This window comes from Halichoeres trimaculatus, unplaced genomic scaffold (genome assembly GCF_033239565.1).
Source record: "Halichoeres trimaculatus isolate MK-OKI-2021-1 unplaced genomic scaffold, fHalTri1.1 fHalTri1_scaffold_5, whole genome shotgun sequence".
Taxonomy (NCBI): Eukaryota; Metazoa; Chordata; class Actinopteri; order Labriformes; family Labridae; genus Halichoeres; species Halichoeres trimaculatus.
The window spans coordinates 2932724-2949736 of NW_027437183.1; the positions used below are offsets into that span (position 1 = coordinate 2932724).

General features: G+C 40.3%; 1 protein-coding gene across 2 annotated transcripts in view; it reads left to right on the forward strand.

Moving 5' to 3' along the window:
• Positions 1-249: 249 nt before the first annotated feature.
• Positions 250-17013, forward strand: part of ddr2l (discoidin domain receptor family, member 2, like) — a 38297-nt gene continuing 21533 nt past the window's right edge. For both annotated transcript variants that reach the window (XM_074670965.1, XM_074670966.1), the window contains exon 1: positions 250-967. The gene's annotated coding sequence lies outside the window, so the exon portion shown is untranslated. The remainder of the gene's footprint in view (positions 968-17013) is intronic.

Consider the following 17013-nt stretch of genomic DNA (forward strand, 5'->3'; position numbering starts at 1 on the left):
ACCCTAACATTATCATATGTTTATCTTTGTCATTTCCTGAATTTCCCTTTGGGGATTAATTGAGTAAATTCTATTCTACTCTATTCTAGTTGGCATCACCATTTTACACTCTAGAGATAAATTCAGATTCAGCTTTCAGTTTTCTCTTGGTTTTCTTGACTTATGTGAACAAAACTTTTCTTTTTTTTACCATGAATAAAAAAATATATATTTCAAACAACAAAACAAAACCATCACATTGTACACTTTGACTTCTGCTTATTTATTTTACACGTTTTCAGAGGTAGTACTCAACTTCCACCATCAGAAAACACATTTAATCATTATCACTTGAAGTAACTGAATAAAAACTTCTGAAAGTTTAACAGTGATCAGGAACTTTACAGATCTGGGAACAGTTATTGACAGACTGACTGGAATCAAATATTTTGGTCTTTGTTGAAATGAACTTTTCCTGCAGTAAGAGAAAGTCCTGTTTTCTCCTCCTTCTTTAGATGAAGTCTCACTAACTGGTGGAAACCTAACGGAGAGTCCACTGAGTCCTCGGTAGTCCCCTTCGGAGGGATCTACTGTGGACTTCCTTGAACTTCTCAGATGTCAGACACTCAGGGGGCTCATGTTCCTCCTTTTCCTCCTCCTCCTCCTCCTCCTCCTGCTCTCCTCGGAAACGGGATGTGATGTAAAAACAGAAACTTTTTTCTGCTCCTCTCTCCGGATCGTGCAGAGCTTCTTCTCAGAAACACCGCTGGAGGAAAAGTCGCGCAGGGAAACTTTTTCAGGACGTTTTTGGAGTCGGACAGCGAACCGTGTGGGAGGAAAAAACACCGTCACTCTTCTCCACCATGATCCTGTGAGCTCCTCCGTCTGTCCCCGACCGACAAGCTCCGAGCAGCCGGGACCTGAGCGCGGAGGAGCCGCTGACGCTTCAGCTGCTGTTTGTTGTGGATCCAGAGGAGCGCACGGACAGGTAAACAGCTGACAGCTCCAACTCCCTCTCTGCGTGTGTCTCTTTGTCTCTTTGTCTTTCTGTTTCTTCCTCTAACGGAGGGAAACTCAGCAGAGCCCAGCAGAGATTTCTCGCTGCTGGAAAGTCTGAGCTCAGGTCAGAGCCTGAGCAGAGTGAGGCCTTCATGCTGCTCACCGCACATCTCAGAGCTTTGTTATCTGCTCCAGGCTGCTGCACAGCAACACACAACAGCTCACATGAGTTTTAATGAGTCCAACAGCCCCAGGTGGGTCAAAACCAGACAGAAAAACCCTGAAAATGAGGAATATGTTCAGAGAATCCATGCATGAGGAGGAGTTTAAAGAAGAGTGTGTACTTTTTTAAAGATGAGTCCAGATTACTTCAAAGTAACGGTACCAGAGCTTCAAATCTACAAGGTGTGTCCAGGTTAAATGCAAATAAACACAGAGTGAAACATTATTTTGTATAAGTGAGCATGATGCATCTGTAAATATAACAAACTCCTCATGGACACTTCAAAATGACAGAATAATAAGATTTAGTCATATTTTTGTGATGTTTTAAGACAACTTGAAGCCGTTATCGACTCAGTCTGTGAAATAAACTCACTTTAATGGTCTTATGTTGTACATTTCTCCACCTTTAGCTCCCAAACATCACTTGTTCTGCAGATTTAGAGAAATATTTGTGAAGTATATTTATCAAATTTTATATATAAATCAGACATGCACTGATCCATTGGTGCCAATTGCCTTAATTTTGGGGGTCAGCAATCGGCCCATCCTTGCATATAAAACTGATCTTAATTACCTCTGGGAAGGTCTGACAGCCAGCCATTGTTACTTTTTGCTCTGAGACCTAAAACTCAGGACACTTTATTGGTTGTTAAAGTTAAAACTTAAAGATTTTATTGTTTCACAGTTATTGATCAATGATTTTCAATAACAGAAGATTGTAACATTGAAGGTAAATGCTGTTAGTTATAAAAAATAAAAATCTAAAATCGGTATCGGCAGGTCAGGCTTTTTAAAGATCAGTGATCAGCCAGAAAATTGTGATCGGTGCACGCCTAATATAAATGTTGAATGTTATTTATAAATGTTATAAATGAATATCCTGACTCTAAATATTTAGCTACGTTTCTAAATGCTTAGGTAATATGCAAATTCACCCTCCCGCCCACCGAGTAGCACCAAAATAAAAGTTTGAGGAAGTGATCTTGATAAAGTTAAGCTCTACTTCTTCGATGTCGACCACAGGATCTTCAACAGCGCCATCACAGCGCTTGGTTCATTTATTTTCTAACAGCTGATTTAGCCGACTGTGTTTGACTTTCTCAAAATTAACTTAGCTGGATCGCTTCCTCCAACTTTTATTTTGGTACTTCCTGTGGGTGGGAGTGTCGGGATGGGTACCTTTCACATTTGAAACGATTGAAACAATTTTCAATTTAACATATTTATCCTTCAGTATATAACCTTGCAATGTTGTGTTCATGTCCAGGGTGGAAAATCACCTTCTCTTCCACTCCCTCACAGTCATAAGGATGCGTTTATGTACCTAAACAGTGTGCATGTTATTCCCGATGTGTGGACGAGGCCCCGAGAGACCAAACAACAAAAAAATGGCCCCCAGAGCAGCAGCAGAAGCATAAAGCCAGATCCTTCAGCTTCAAAGTCTGACGTTTGGGTTGTTTTATTGCTCCAAAAAGTGAGGTATAATACCGAATATTGATATGGAATTGAATCAACATTGAATCTAATCGAATCGAATCGAATTGAACCGATTCAAATCGAATCGAAATTGAATCGAATCATGAGGTTCTCAGCAATACCTAGCCCTATTAAGAATCATAAATCTTTGATAAAAATTTAGTCTTTGCTAAATATTTTGAATCAGGACATTCAGTGATAACATTTATAAATAACATTTAACATTTAGATAAAACATTTAACATTTATGTATAATGTTTGACAAATATATGTCACAAATATTTCTCTAAATCTGCAGAAAAAGTGATGTTTTAGAGCTAAATGTGGAGAAATGTAACATTGTGAGTTAGTTTGGGTTTAGTCACATGTTTTAACGCTGTAACAGATTGAAGTGAAGCTGCAGGGATTGAATCACCTACAGGAGTTTTTATATGATGTTAAATTCTTTGAAGAAGATGTAAAAATGTGAAATATTACAACTTTTATGTTTCTGTTTCATTCACAGACTGAGCACAGAGCTCTTTGAGTCATGAAGTTAATCTTTAGTCTGTTTCATCACTTGCTGAAACCTCCTCACAGGAGCTGTAATGTTGATGTGTTAAATTATTGATTTCTGCTTCACTGATAAAAAAAAAACAGTCTTGTTGAGATTTCTTGAGTCTGGACACGTTGCAGTTTTTATCTCGTTTTGCTCCTGCTCTCGGTGTGTCAGCATGATGAACCCCACACAGATGATTTAAGATGAATTCACTTTGTCCAGGAGGAGGAAACACGTCTGACACCGAGCTCTGAGTATTCAGAGAATCACTACGGTTTGTCTAAGGCGCACAGTTCTGGTTTGTGAATGTTGAGTGTAAGAGTGTGTGTGAGAGTGTGTGAGCATGAGTGTGTGTTCCTGACCTCCCGACCTCCTGTGAGGTGTCTCAGGGATCATGTTGGAGTTATTTTGGTGCTGAGAGCTCAGTTTACAGACAGACCTGTGAGCGGATCTCACCTCGTGTCTCAGACTCTCAGGATCACTCCTGTAAACCTTACTCTGTACGTGCTGTTTATTAAGTTCACTGTTTTAACCCCCAGCTCCTATTGTTTATTAATTAAGTCAGGATTTAGTCAGAGTTAAAACACTTTGACTTTTCTCGTCGTCTCACCTTCCTTCAAAAAGTTCTTCCTGGTGAAAGAAACTAGAGATGCACGATGTTATCAGCGTATTATCGTCCGATATTGGCTTAAAAATAAACATTTGATATCAGCGAACACTCCAAATTCTGCCGATTTAATAAACCCGATAAAGCCATGAGCTAAAGCTGCAGATATTCTAAAGTTTTTGTAGTTTTGTTTGTACAGCTCAGATTGGGCAGACCCATTTTTGGCTCCTGTTTTATGCAGGGAATCACAGTATATTGGGATCAATATCGGTATCGGACGATTTTTACTCATTAGCTCCCAGCCATTGTCAGAGCATCTTGAACGATCTTTTAAGACCCAGAAAAAACTTTATTTCTCTATGTAAACACCAAAACTACCTAAGAAGAGTGGACGCTCTTTTTTATGTCTCTTCCTGTTTTTGATCCAAAAATCAGAGAAAATGTACTTTTTTGATCACGTTTATTCTGGGCGCTCCATCTTTAGATCCTCTCCATGGTCGTCTTTTCTCTCGATTGCTGCTCTTTCTCTCTGAACTACCTCGACACATCATCTCAGATTATTTTTGTTTGGTTTTCTTTAACGATATAATACCAGATATCGGTATCGGCCAAAATTTTCATATCGGTGCCGACTGTCAGTTGTGAAATTGGCCAAATTTGCTCTGGTTGTGGGTAATGTTGTGATTTTTCAGGAAGATAATCGTCCAGCTTTCAAGTATATTTCATCTTCTGGAAGTTTTTTGTTTGAAAGCAATCGTCATGAATAAATATACAGTTTGAGGAAGACATTTTCTCGTTTTTCACAAGAATTGAATGCTACAGAATAAATGTGATAAGAGTATACCCCATGATATAATACGCTACTTCCAATACAGAACAGAGTTGATGATCTCTACAATTATGTGAACAGAAAAAATATTGGTATCAACTTAATGAGTTGTAAAATATTGGCGTAGTGATGGTGGACACTGGAGCCTAACTGTCAGACAGAAAAAGGACAGAAGAGCAGAAGAAAGAGAAACAGGAGAGAGATAGAGCACGAGCTAAAGGCTAAAAGGGCTAAACTGTTTGTGCTGATGTTGACTCCAGCCCACAGTCAGCAGTTATTCTGCAGTGGTCTGTTCAAACTTGAGAGTCCATCAATACAATGAAGTGAATCCTTGTGGCCTTTGCGGCATGTAATTGTAAAAAATTGGGGGCGTTGTATTCAATTTCAACATTTCTTCCAAACAAAGTCTCTGTAATCATTATCTTTGTAGTTTTTATGTCTTTTGTCATAAAGAACCGGTTGCTAGGACACGAACACAATCAATGTTGAATATTTTGGTATGTGACATGTCAACAACGAGTGTTCTGATTGGCCGGATGTGTACTAGTCTCAAGCAAAACTTTGGAAAAATAGACCTCGGTCCGAGAACAAAAGCTACAATTTCGCTCAGCTAAAGACCATTGCTGGTGTGAAAGCTTGCATTGAAAAACAGAAGGTTCGAAAAAAACAAATAACATGCAAAATATCTGGTGAAAAATATGCATCTGGGCCCTGTTCTACGAAGCAGGATTACTGCCTAGCGAGGTAGCTTTGAGGATAAGTTCCAGTCTCCTGTTCTACGACACGGGATCACTCCTCAGCGAGGCGAGTCTCCATGGCAACGTACACTGAACGGCTAACCTGCTCCGGGGCAGGTTAGGTTCCAGATTGAACTCGCGGACCATTAAAACCCCGCCCACTGACCAATGAGCCCTCATGAAAAAACGGGTTGTCCGTTCTTAGAGGATCCCGTGGACATCAGAGCCCGACCCACTCTCTTTTTCAGATGACCACCTTTATGAAAGGTACCGGTTTTCCAGGGAGGGGTTGGTAGTACATGACACTTTCTACAGGTAGTTAAAGGGAATGAAGAACTCTCATTGCCATAATAAGATCTTCAATGCCAACACTTCTGTTCCATGACAATATTTTATTGCCCGTTTTAAAATTGTGACAGGAATTCATGTAGGGCTCATGTGGGCTACATATCACACAAAAAATGTAAACACGATAGGAATGAACACAATAATAAATTCAGCTATGAAATAAATTAGGTATGGTGCATGTTACAGTAAAAGTGCATGGTGAACAGTGCTATTTCAGGATGAGAATGGCACAAAAGATTTTTTTTGCACTACACTTACACATTTAGACTGTCAGCATTTTTCTGCCAGCACTCCTTCCGTGCTTTAGCAGCGGCGACAGTGCTGCTTTTAACGTTAATTACATGTTTCACCTCGTCATACTTCCTCATGATCACCTCCTGCTCCTCCTGAGTGAAGTATGCGGTCCTTCTCTCTCCGGCCTGCTCTGACGCTCCAGACTGCTTCATGTTCGCGATTGGTCAGATGCAGCAGGCTCCGTCTTATATCTGTGCACGCGCTCATTGCCTAGCTGGATCTACTTATGAGGTTGATAACCAGCGTCGTCAAACCGTGTAGCGAGACCGCCGGCTACCGCGCTCAGTTCAGCGAGGTAGCTCCAAGGCTATCTCGCTAGACTGAACTTGCTTCGTAGAACAGGGCCCTGGTGTGCAAAGGGCTTTGGTTGTTGTTCCCACTGACATCCTGATGGGATGCTTCCTTTTTTTTTTAGGGGACTGTTGAGCATCAAGACAACTAATGTCAGAGTTTGAGCTGTTGGAAAACAGTTTCTTATTTCATCCTTCGTCCTTCCAGAAAGTGCTTTGATGAGATTGTGCCAGTTCACGTGAATTTAACCCCTTAGTGTGCGTTTCTCCAGCTTTGACGCACAAACTGATGAACTGACGTGTTGTTATGGGACGAAATCCTAAATCAGCCCAGCGATAGATTCATCTGATCCGACTCCGGGAGGAGACACAAAGTGGTGACGTCATTTATTACAGCATGAAGTTACATAAACTGGAAGATAACAACAGATCTGAGGCATGTGTGTACCGTAACGTAACCTGACGGTGAAGTGTGTTGGTACTCTGACTTCAGCGTCTCTGTGAGCGCGGCCTGCAGCTCCTGAAAGACTCAGAGAGATTTCACAACAACAGCAGCTCAGAGTTTGGCTCCGAGTGTGAGAAGTGGAAGTGGAAAGCAAGAGATAAAAAATATGACATGTGCAGGACGTTAGAGGCTCTGGATGTTTCTGATTCATGTTTTCAGACAGTTTTAAACCCATCAGTGGAAGAGAAGTTGCTCTTTTTGTATCTGCGACTTAAAAAACTCAAACATCTGAAGGATGACGTCAAACTGTCTCCAGGAATCTCTGCTCCAGCGAGCGCTCCGGCTTCCCAATAAAAGATAATTCTTCCCATCCTGATCCAGCTCTCCTGTCCCAGTTTGAGCCCCATTAGATCCAGATCTCTCAGAAACACGGCCTCCATCAGAGGTCCAGACAAACCGCCTCCATTAAGGCAGCGCATAACCCATGATGCCTTTCTGCAGAGGCACCTCCTGACCCCGAGCGTCGGACACAAACACAGGAAACAGAAGGAGAGTCCTCAGGAGGGGCGTGAGCTGGATGGAGCTGTGGTTGGAGAGGAAGCTGCAGATTACAGTAAAGCATTAAGAAACCACGCAGAGGCTCCGTCAGACTGAAGAGACCTGATTTATCTCCTGAAATAAGGAGTTTGACTTTAAAAACAGCAGGGACACTTCCTGATCTGTCAGGATGATTCACTCAGATATTTAATTAATCTGAAGATCTGTGCTCTCAGAGAGGCTGCTGGATGAATGAACTAAAGCATGTTTCCTGCATGTTACCCATTATTGTTCATGATTTCAGTCATGCTCTGATGTGAGAAAACATTTCATCCAGCTTCCTCAGGGAGATTTAAGGTATGTCCAAAGACAGTCCAAAGTTCCTGCAAAACCTCCAAAGAGTTATACAAAGAAAACTGCAAAACCTCCCGATCAGATGTTAATGTGTGGCTCAAATATCACATCAAGAAGAGTATGAAGCAGTGGTGTACACAGAGAGGACCGCCATCCCACCTAACGACCAAAGTGTTTAAAATGAGTGCTAAAGTGTCCTCACTGAAGCCAAAACACGCACTTTAGTGCCCACTTGAAAGACAAAAAACATACTTAGGTTGCTTCTTTGGAGCCAAAATACACTTAAGTGTTCTCTTAGGGGGCAAAACCACATTAAACTGCCCTCTTAGAAGCCAAAATGCACGCTCCAGTTGCTTCTCTGGAGCCACAATGCACTAAAGTGCCCTCTTGGGGGGGAAAAGGCACATGAAGCTGCCTTTTTGGCTGGTTAAAATATGATAAAATGCACCCTTGGGAGACCAAACGCGCTATAAGTTGTCCTCTTTGGATCCAAAACACATGCTAAAATGCCCCGTTAAGCTAAAACATGTGTTCAAGTGCCCTCTTTGAGCTAAAACCCATGCTTAAGTGCCCTCCTTGTGCTGAAATACTTGCTAAAGTGCGCTCTTTGAGCCAAAACACGTAATAAAGTGCACTCTATGGCACTGAAACAGACATTTAAGTGCCAACTTGGGAGCCAAAATGCATGCTCCAATTGCTTTTCTGGAGAAACAACTGACTTTGGTGCCCTATTTGGAGCTAAAAGATGCGCAAAAGTGCCCTCTTTCTGCTAAAACACGTGCTAAAGTGCCTTCTTTGTGCTGAAACATGTTCTAAAGTGCCCCATTTGAAACTAAATCATGCGCTAAAGTGCCCTCTTTGGAGTTAAAACAAGTGCTAAAGTGCCCTCTTTGGAGCTAAAACAAGCGCTAAAGTGCCCTCTTTGGAGTTAAAACATGTGGTCAAGTGCCCTCTTTGTCTTTAAACACGTGCTTAAGTGCTCTCTTTGTGCTGAAACGTGCTAAAGTGCCCTATTTGGAGCCAAAACACATGCAAAAGTGCCCTCTTTGGAGATAAAGTGCTAGAGTTCCCTCTTTGTGCTGAAACATGTGCAAAAGTGTCCTCTCTGGAGCTGAAATATGTGCTAAAGTGCCCTCATAGATGGAAAAACCACACTTAATCGCCCCCTTGTCTGGGTAAAGCATGAGAGACTGCACTTTTTGGTGACAGAAAGCGTTTGCTGCATGTGCTGTTTTTTCTTTTACCCCCTACTGTCAAAAAGTCAGATCCGCACATTTCCGTGCTGAAGTTTGACATTTTTTTTAGGTCCGAGGCCCTGGAAGTTTTCCATTTGAAAAGGATGCAGGCAAGGCAGCTACTATGACGTCATTAACGCCGGTTAATGTTGAATATCAGCTCCAAAAAATCATCTGAGAGGAAAAATCAGTCGGGCTCTAGATTTGAGTAGCGCTGTCAGATTTTAGTTTGTCCTGATGTGATTGAGGTCAGAAATTATCATGTCCTATTTTCTAAAATTATGTGCTTTTTGACTCTTTTGGCACACTGTAGTTATGCATCTGCAGTGTCTTCTTGCTTCCTGCTACTAAGAAAGAAATTAACAACATGGCTGTGCCTTTAACGGCTTCCTCAGGCTGAAGTTAGCAGGTTTCACAAAGCCAGGAGAGTCATCCTCAGGTTGTGATACCGCTTCATTTTCACAGGCAGAACCCAGACTGTAGGTTTTTAAGGTGGAAGAAGTCGTCAGTGTGATCTTAAGAAGTCGTCGCTGTGATCTTTCTGACGCTCAAAGCTGTAAACTGTTGGTGCTGAGTCCTGAAGCGACGGCGTTCGCTCCGTGATAAACGACAACAGAGAAAGCAGAGACGCTCTCTGCTCACTCCTCCCACCGCTGACAGAGTTATGATTCCCTGCATACCTGTGTGTGAGAGTGTGTGTGTGAAAGTGTGTGTGTATTAAGATCTTCATGTCTTCAGGGCTCATATTTTGGATCAGGCGGCTCAGACTCCAGCGACATCTTCGAAACCAGAGTAGAAACTCTGAAAGTGAAGTTCACAAAGCGAAATATTTCAGGTTTTCTTGATTCTTCAACGTTGAACTTTTCTAGAAAGCGTGTGCTTTGTGAAAAAGGTATAAACCCCGCTCCGTATCCAGGTCAGATTCTTCAGCAGCACTCTATAAATCCAGAATCTGGGCTAAACGGATCCACATTCAGACCTTCAGGTGCGTTTGATGGCGTTCACCTTGGCAGAGCCGTGTGTCAGTTCAAAGCTCTACATGTTAAATCAAGCGCTCCTCACATTCCTCAGATTCCTGCAGCTCTTTTTGAAGCCTCTGCAGCTCCGCTCAGGTCCAGGTTCACACTATCACCTGCTCCCAGGGCCAGATCCAGGTTTTTGGTCAAATCCTGTTATGTTTAAATGCAGCACTGTAAAAATTCTCAGTGAAATTGTCAAAAAGACTTTACTGTTTTTATACAGCAATGTAATTTTTAATTAACCGTGAGTGAGGAGGAAACACAGTGGATATAACTGAGAAAGAAAATACTTTATTTATCCCTGAGGAGAAATTCAGGAGGAGTCACAGCAGCAATCAAGAAAACAAAAGTAAGAAAGTGTTCTTCCAATGTGGCGTTGGTGTCTGGTGTTAGCTCTGTTAGCCATGTCTGTGAATAGCAAGATGCTACTCTGCCCTCTGGTAGTCTCTCTGTTGCTGGGTTAGCACAGCTAGCTCGTCCATCTTATTGGAGATAGATCTTACGTTCCCAAAAACGATGGATGGAAGGACAGGTCGATGTCCTCACCTCCTTCTCCTCACCTTGTGGGGAAACATCCGGCCTAGCACCAGTTAGCATTCACATGCTACAGGCTGCTAAAAGCTGATTCCACATGTAAACAATGCAGCCATGGTTACATGTAGGATCTCCAGACAAACACAGGAGAAAAACAAGGAAAAATATGATCCACTCCAAATACAAAGATGATGAAAAAGAGATGATAAAATTACAAGAAACGGACAAAGAAGAGAGCTGCTGTAACAGGCAGCCACAACCAAATATTACTAGCCATTTCTGTTGCCAAAATTTTACCATTATATTACAGTGACATTTTTTGAAAATGTACTGTGTTGCTTTTTATCTTCGATGTCTTAAACTGAAGCTTCGTGTAGTCCTGAAAATTTGTGAACATTTCCAGGAGACCTGTCTTTAAAGTTATCTAAAGATGCTCTTCTTTCTGACAGCGTGAAATCCTCACTAATGGTTTAGGAGAGGAGGGGATGAGTCTTTGGAAGCAGAAAAGCTTCAGGGGAGAAAGTTTTGTCTCCAGCTCTCTCTGAAAAAGTTTGTGATTTTTCAGGAGTTTGGTGCGTTTGTGAACACAGCTCTTGGTATCACAGATAAATGTTCGATGGTTCGTTTAGGGCTGAACTGCGCTCAGTATGAGGTTATCTGAGTCCCTGATAGTTTACAGAGACGTTAAAAACAAACAGATGAACCCGTGTTCAGGTTCTGGGCTCTGGTTCTTCCTCATGTCGGTTTGAAAACTCCGAATAAGCAGAAACTGAAGGTGGACTTTTTCTTTCTGTCATAGTTTCCTGTTAATAAGCAGCTGGAAGTCTTCAAGGTCTGAGAGTGTGTCATCGCAGGCATCTGGAACTGAGCTCGAGTGTGTGTGTGTGTGTGTGTGTGTGTTGCATAATCAGACAGCAGAGCAGAGAGAAGCAGAGGGTTTGGAGCAGCACAACAGGCCCGTGTGTGTTGAAACAGTTAGCGTGTTTGCGTGTCGCTGCAGAGGAGGAGATAATACCATCCAGGGGTTCTGAGCGAGATGACCCATTTTCCCTGGTTTCCTCTGGATCTGGGTTAGATCCAGACCATTGTGCTCTCTGCTGGACTGGATCAGTTCAGCTGAGGATCCCAGAACAAAATGTACTCTGAATCTTTAAGTTAGCTCGACCTAAATAAGTGAAGTTGTTTGACGACTGTCTCTCCTTTCTGCCTCTGTGAGTCTTCACTGACCACAGTCAGGTGTGCAGAAACAGATTATCCCTCCTCATGAACCCAGCAGGTCTACATGGACTCTGAAACCAGTGACTAAGACCATAATCCTGTTTGGGGCTGGTTTGATCTAATCTGTTGACGGTAACCAACCAAAAACACATTAAAGAGAAACCTTTTGACTTTGTGTTGTTGAAGGGTGAAAACCATGGTCAGCAGGTAAATCAATCTAATTTCACTTCTTAAAAAGTTCCTGTGAATGTGATCTTATCAGTCTACTACACTGTAAAAAATGAAAGTTAAATTGATTTTAAACCAACTGGACCAAAAATACAGGGAAAACATGTCTGCAGCGAACTGACTCACTCAGTACAACAAAAAACATATTATCAAGTTTAGAAATGAAATATTTTTATATATTGAAGTGATATTTCCTAAAAAATAACTTGTTCATCAGTACACTAATTATTTAATTCTTGTCATGCTTTTGTGCTTACACCATTTCATAGTTTAATGGTACTGATACTTTAATGGGTAAAAAATTGTATATCATATATTATACCCAACTCTAGTATAAATACTAGGGTTGGGTACCTTTCACATTTGAAACAATACGGTACCAATGCCTGAAACCTGGCATTCGGTGTCAATACTTAAAGTACTGGTAAGGTACCAAGTTTTGATACATTATGTCTGGTACAGTAGAAATAAATAAATGAAAAAAATTGAAGTAAATATATATCTGAAAAAATTATGTATATATATATATATATATATATATATATATATATATATATATATATATATATATATATATATATATATATATATGTATATATATGAAAAAATATAAAATCTCAAAGTCTTTCAATCAAACATTTATATCTTAAAAGATGAACTTGCAATGATGCGTTCATGTCCAACATGGAAAATTGCCTACTCTTCCACTCCCTCACAGTCAACGTCAATGCCAAATTTATTTATGTAGCCCAACTACAACTTTACAAGCAGGTAAAAGTTCAAAAAGTTTTAGAGTATATAATGTTTAAATGTTTAAAAGTTTAACACAGCAATAAAAGAGAACATCAACAATGAAAACACTCAACATTAAAAAAAATAGATAATAAAAAAAAAGAAAAAGTAAAAAAATCACAAGGATGTATTTAGATCAAGCAATGACCTCTGCTCTAAGAATATAAGACAATGCTGAAGTGCTAAAACCTGCTGTTTCTCCAGTGTCCATTTGAGGCTGGCAGCATCAGCTCTAGGGGTGGGCGATACCAGGAAACTTGGTTTCGATCCGGTACCAAGTAAATACAGGGCTAGTATCACAGATACTGATACTTTTTACATGAAATGTAATGATCATTATATGATTTTGTGATTTTGCCTTGAATTGGTTGATTATGGTTATGATTATGGGAAACCACAGCACAAAGATTTGAGGCAAAAAAAATGCCTTTTTTTTTTTAACAAACCACAACAATAGAACAACATTTTAACTGTATAAAAGTTCTAAAATAATTATTCTACCACCACAATTGTTTGGGGAAAAAAATCACAAGTGCAAAATAACAAAAAGTTCCCTCCCCATTTGAGCAGAGAAACGGCAGACGGAGGAAAGTAAAGTAAATTGCTGGACGACACACCGTTTGATTACCTTCACCAAGGAGGTTATGTTTCTGGGAGAGTCTGTTTTTCTGTCTGTGATCAACATAACTCAAAAATTAACCAACGGATCTTGATGAAATTTTCGAGAAATGTTCAAAATGAGATAAGGAAGAAGTGATTAAATTTTGGAGGTGATCTGGATCACGGTCTGGATCCAGGACTTTTTTAAAGGATTCTTTATCATTGTGAGATAGGGCTGGTTTCACCATATGTGTATATAACTCCACCATAAATGGTCTGATTGCTTTGCAAAACAACACAAGACAAGGTCACCATAATTTCTGACAGATGTAAAAGTACGATCCAGATCCTGGTTATATTCTGGATACTAAGATCTGGAATATGAAATATGTACTGGGTCATCATAATTTTCAACACTGTTGCTGTCAGCTAACACCAAATGGTAGCAGACAGTCTGCTGAAAGGAAGTATAACATTAAAGTCGGACTAAAGGGTCGGTGACAATCAAGCAAACTTCACATTGACAGGTGAACACTTGCTGCTTTTTACTTTATGTTGTTCCAGTTCAAGCTGATTTTTTTAGACTCTTTCCTAACTTTAAAACTTTAAACCTGAATTAAACGGAAAGACTTTTAAACAAATTAAGTTAATTTTTTTATGTATCCACCAAAGTTTTTATTTCCTCCTTCTTTAACTTTGTTGTCTGCTCTGTTTGTTCCCCGTGAACTCTGTCGTCTTCACCCTCCACCAGAGAAAAGAGAGAAAGGAGAGAAAGGAGAGAAAAGGAGAGAGAGAGAGAGGCATGTGGATTCCTGTGTGTTTGCCTGGGCGAGAGACATAGACACACACAGGGGGAGTCAGAGAGAGAGAGGGAGCTCTGGGTTGCGTTGAATGTCAGGAATGTTGAGGCTTTTGGCTCCGGTTTGCTCTGACGGAGGGAGGAGGAGATAAAGGAGGGAGGAGGGAGGAAAGGAGGAGGTGAGGAGATAAAGAGGAGGACGACAGAAGTTTGTGCGTCTCATAAACAAACTTTCACTCTCAGTTTTTATTTTCCTGTTTCTTCAGGAGGTGTCAGATACAACAAAAGCCGTCTGTGTTCATCTTAAAGTGAATTTTCTTTACACCATGCAGCCCTCAGTGGTTGAAGCACAGGATGCATTCAGGGGCAGCGTGTTTTTTAGGATTGTTTTGCAAAAAAAATGACAACACATCTGAATCATCTTTTTCTGTTGCAACATGGAAATGTGACTCAGTGTGCAAGTGAAGGAAGGGTTCACAAATTCCATGTTTGTTTTTCACACCTTTATTTTTACTATATACTCTAATAATCCACCAATAACAGATTATTTTTAATAGGTTATGTTATGTAAAGTCATAAAAAACCTGAAAGAATGAGGCTGTTTCCCATTTCAAACATGATTAAAGCTGAGTGAAACATTGCTAGTTTCAACTCCTCAGTACGGAAAGTCCCTATTGGCTGTCCCAGAAGCCACTAAATGACGCTGCTGTCTAATTTGCATAATAATCCATTAGCATGTAATTGACATTGACTCTGTAGGAGAGAGAAAGGGAGGTCAAAGGACCAAAAATGTAAATATGATGATTAGGCTGTGTTCAAATCACAGTCTGTACAGCGTTTTACATGAGCATAGTCTCTATGATGTCATCCATTTGTTTAAGATACAGAGTTTTAAGCCCATGCTAAAAAATGCTGAACTCAACCTAGCTTTTTTCGAGAGAGAGGAGTCTTTTTACAGACATGTATAGGCTGAAAGTCTGTCAGCAGTCTTGTATAAAGTACTTGAAAGCAGCACTTGAGTAAAAGTACAAGTGTGTTACCATAAAACTACTTTGGTAAAAGTTAAAGTCACTTTTTAGAATATTACTTGAGTAAACGTCTTGAAGTCTTGTACTTAAGTTTCAAAAGTAATTTCCTGATATAAAATCTACTTAAGTATTAAAAGTATAATTAAAAACATTTTTTTGGAAAGTAAGCAGTTAGAATTTTGATTTAGAAATTTATTGTGGCTTCCTTACAGTCAAAGGACAAAATCCAGAGGCTTGAACTTCTTCAACGAAAGCTAGCACACTACTGTTTCAGTGGCTCTGCATTCATCTGGTAGGAAGAATCTTTCTCCAACGTAAAAGAGACCATTTCATGTAGATACGGCCACGGTTGTGCCATGTTTTCTGCGGCAGCACCACAGAGTTCACAGAGTTCGAGAGTTCCCCACTGTGGTCGACATGTTCAACAGATGCTACCAAAGAATCATTAGCTATCACAAATTTCTTCTAATTTTATTTTGTAGTAATGAGTAATGAAAATGACTAGAGGTAATGTATCAGGGTAAAAGTACACATTTTATAAAGGAAATGTAGTGAAGTAAAAGTTGTCGGACATAAAAATAACAAGTGTACAGATATGTACACATTTTACTAAAGTAACAAATTATTTGTACTTTGATACACTACAACACTGTCTATCAGTCAAATGTTTAAACAAAAAGATTTTCAGACCCATAAAGTAAAAAAAAATAAAATTAAAATAAAATAAAAACTGCTCCCCCTAGTGGCTGGATGCAGCAAAGGTCAAAAACTCAGTCTCCCCAGTCATTACAGATGGGCTGTGGTCAAACTTAAAAAAATAAAAAACCTGGTAGAAATGTTTCTGACATTTATAGATTCTGTGGTGATATGAAAATATCATTGGGCTGTGTTTTGGGCCTGAAAAGTTTCTTTTTATCAGTTATTGGAGGTTAAAAACAGGGTTTTACGTCACGTTAAACGCTGATTGACAGCTGACGTTCTTGTGTAGTTTTTGGGAGATAAGTGTGATGATTCAGGAAGGAGGGTCAAGAAGAGATTAGACTGCAAAAAAACAAATAAAAAATCTGTTAAGATCAGCTTTTTGAATGGGTGTGTATGTGGTTTCTGGTGTTTCTACTGACAGCCTCTAGTGGACACTCAAGGAACTGCAGTTTATATCTTTTCTGCATCAGCTCCTTATTTTCAGAGCAGAGACTAAAAAAAGACCGTCTGTGTGTGAACTTTGTCTTCTATCTTGTCTTGTATGTGTTGTCTAAGATGCATGTCCCACTGCTTGTATTCTTGTGATGTTCAGTTTTCGATAAAGGTTGAAGAGACAAAAAACAAGCTAAACCAGGTCTCAGGTTTTGATCTGTGGGTCTAAAGCGTGTCCTGAGCTGCTGCGTGGATAATAAAGACTGTGTGTCATTTAGTAGAGAGGAGTTGTTGTTGTCATATTTAAAGACTTTGCAGTCTTTCCAAACAGTTTTTAAAAAAAATGTCTGCTCAGTCCCTGCAGCAGGAAACGGTTTGTAATGAGGTCAGATCAGTTTGTGGTCCAGAGGGATCCAGTTGATGAAGATCTTCAGTCTGTTTTCAGACTCCAGAGGATAAAAAAGTCTTCAGCTCCTCTGCGTCTCCTGATGGTTTTTACTGTTTCTGTTTCCCCCCCGCTCTGGTCATGTGATTTTTCTGTAGAGATGAGCAACAGCGCAGGAATCTGAGCCGCAGCCAGCGCATTACATAAAGGCCGCTCTGCCTGCCGCCGGCTGCCAGAGAATGAGCAGCAAACCACTCGATTCTCAGCTGAAGTGAATGAACTCACTTCCTGAAGACAGAGCGGGGATTGACGTCAGACACAGGCTGAAAACAGACAGAAAACAGGCTGGAAACAGACAGAACACTGACAGACAACAGGCTGAA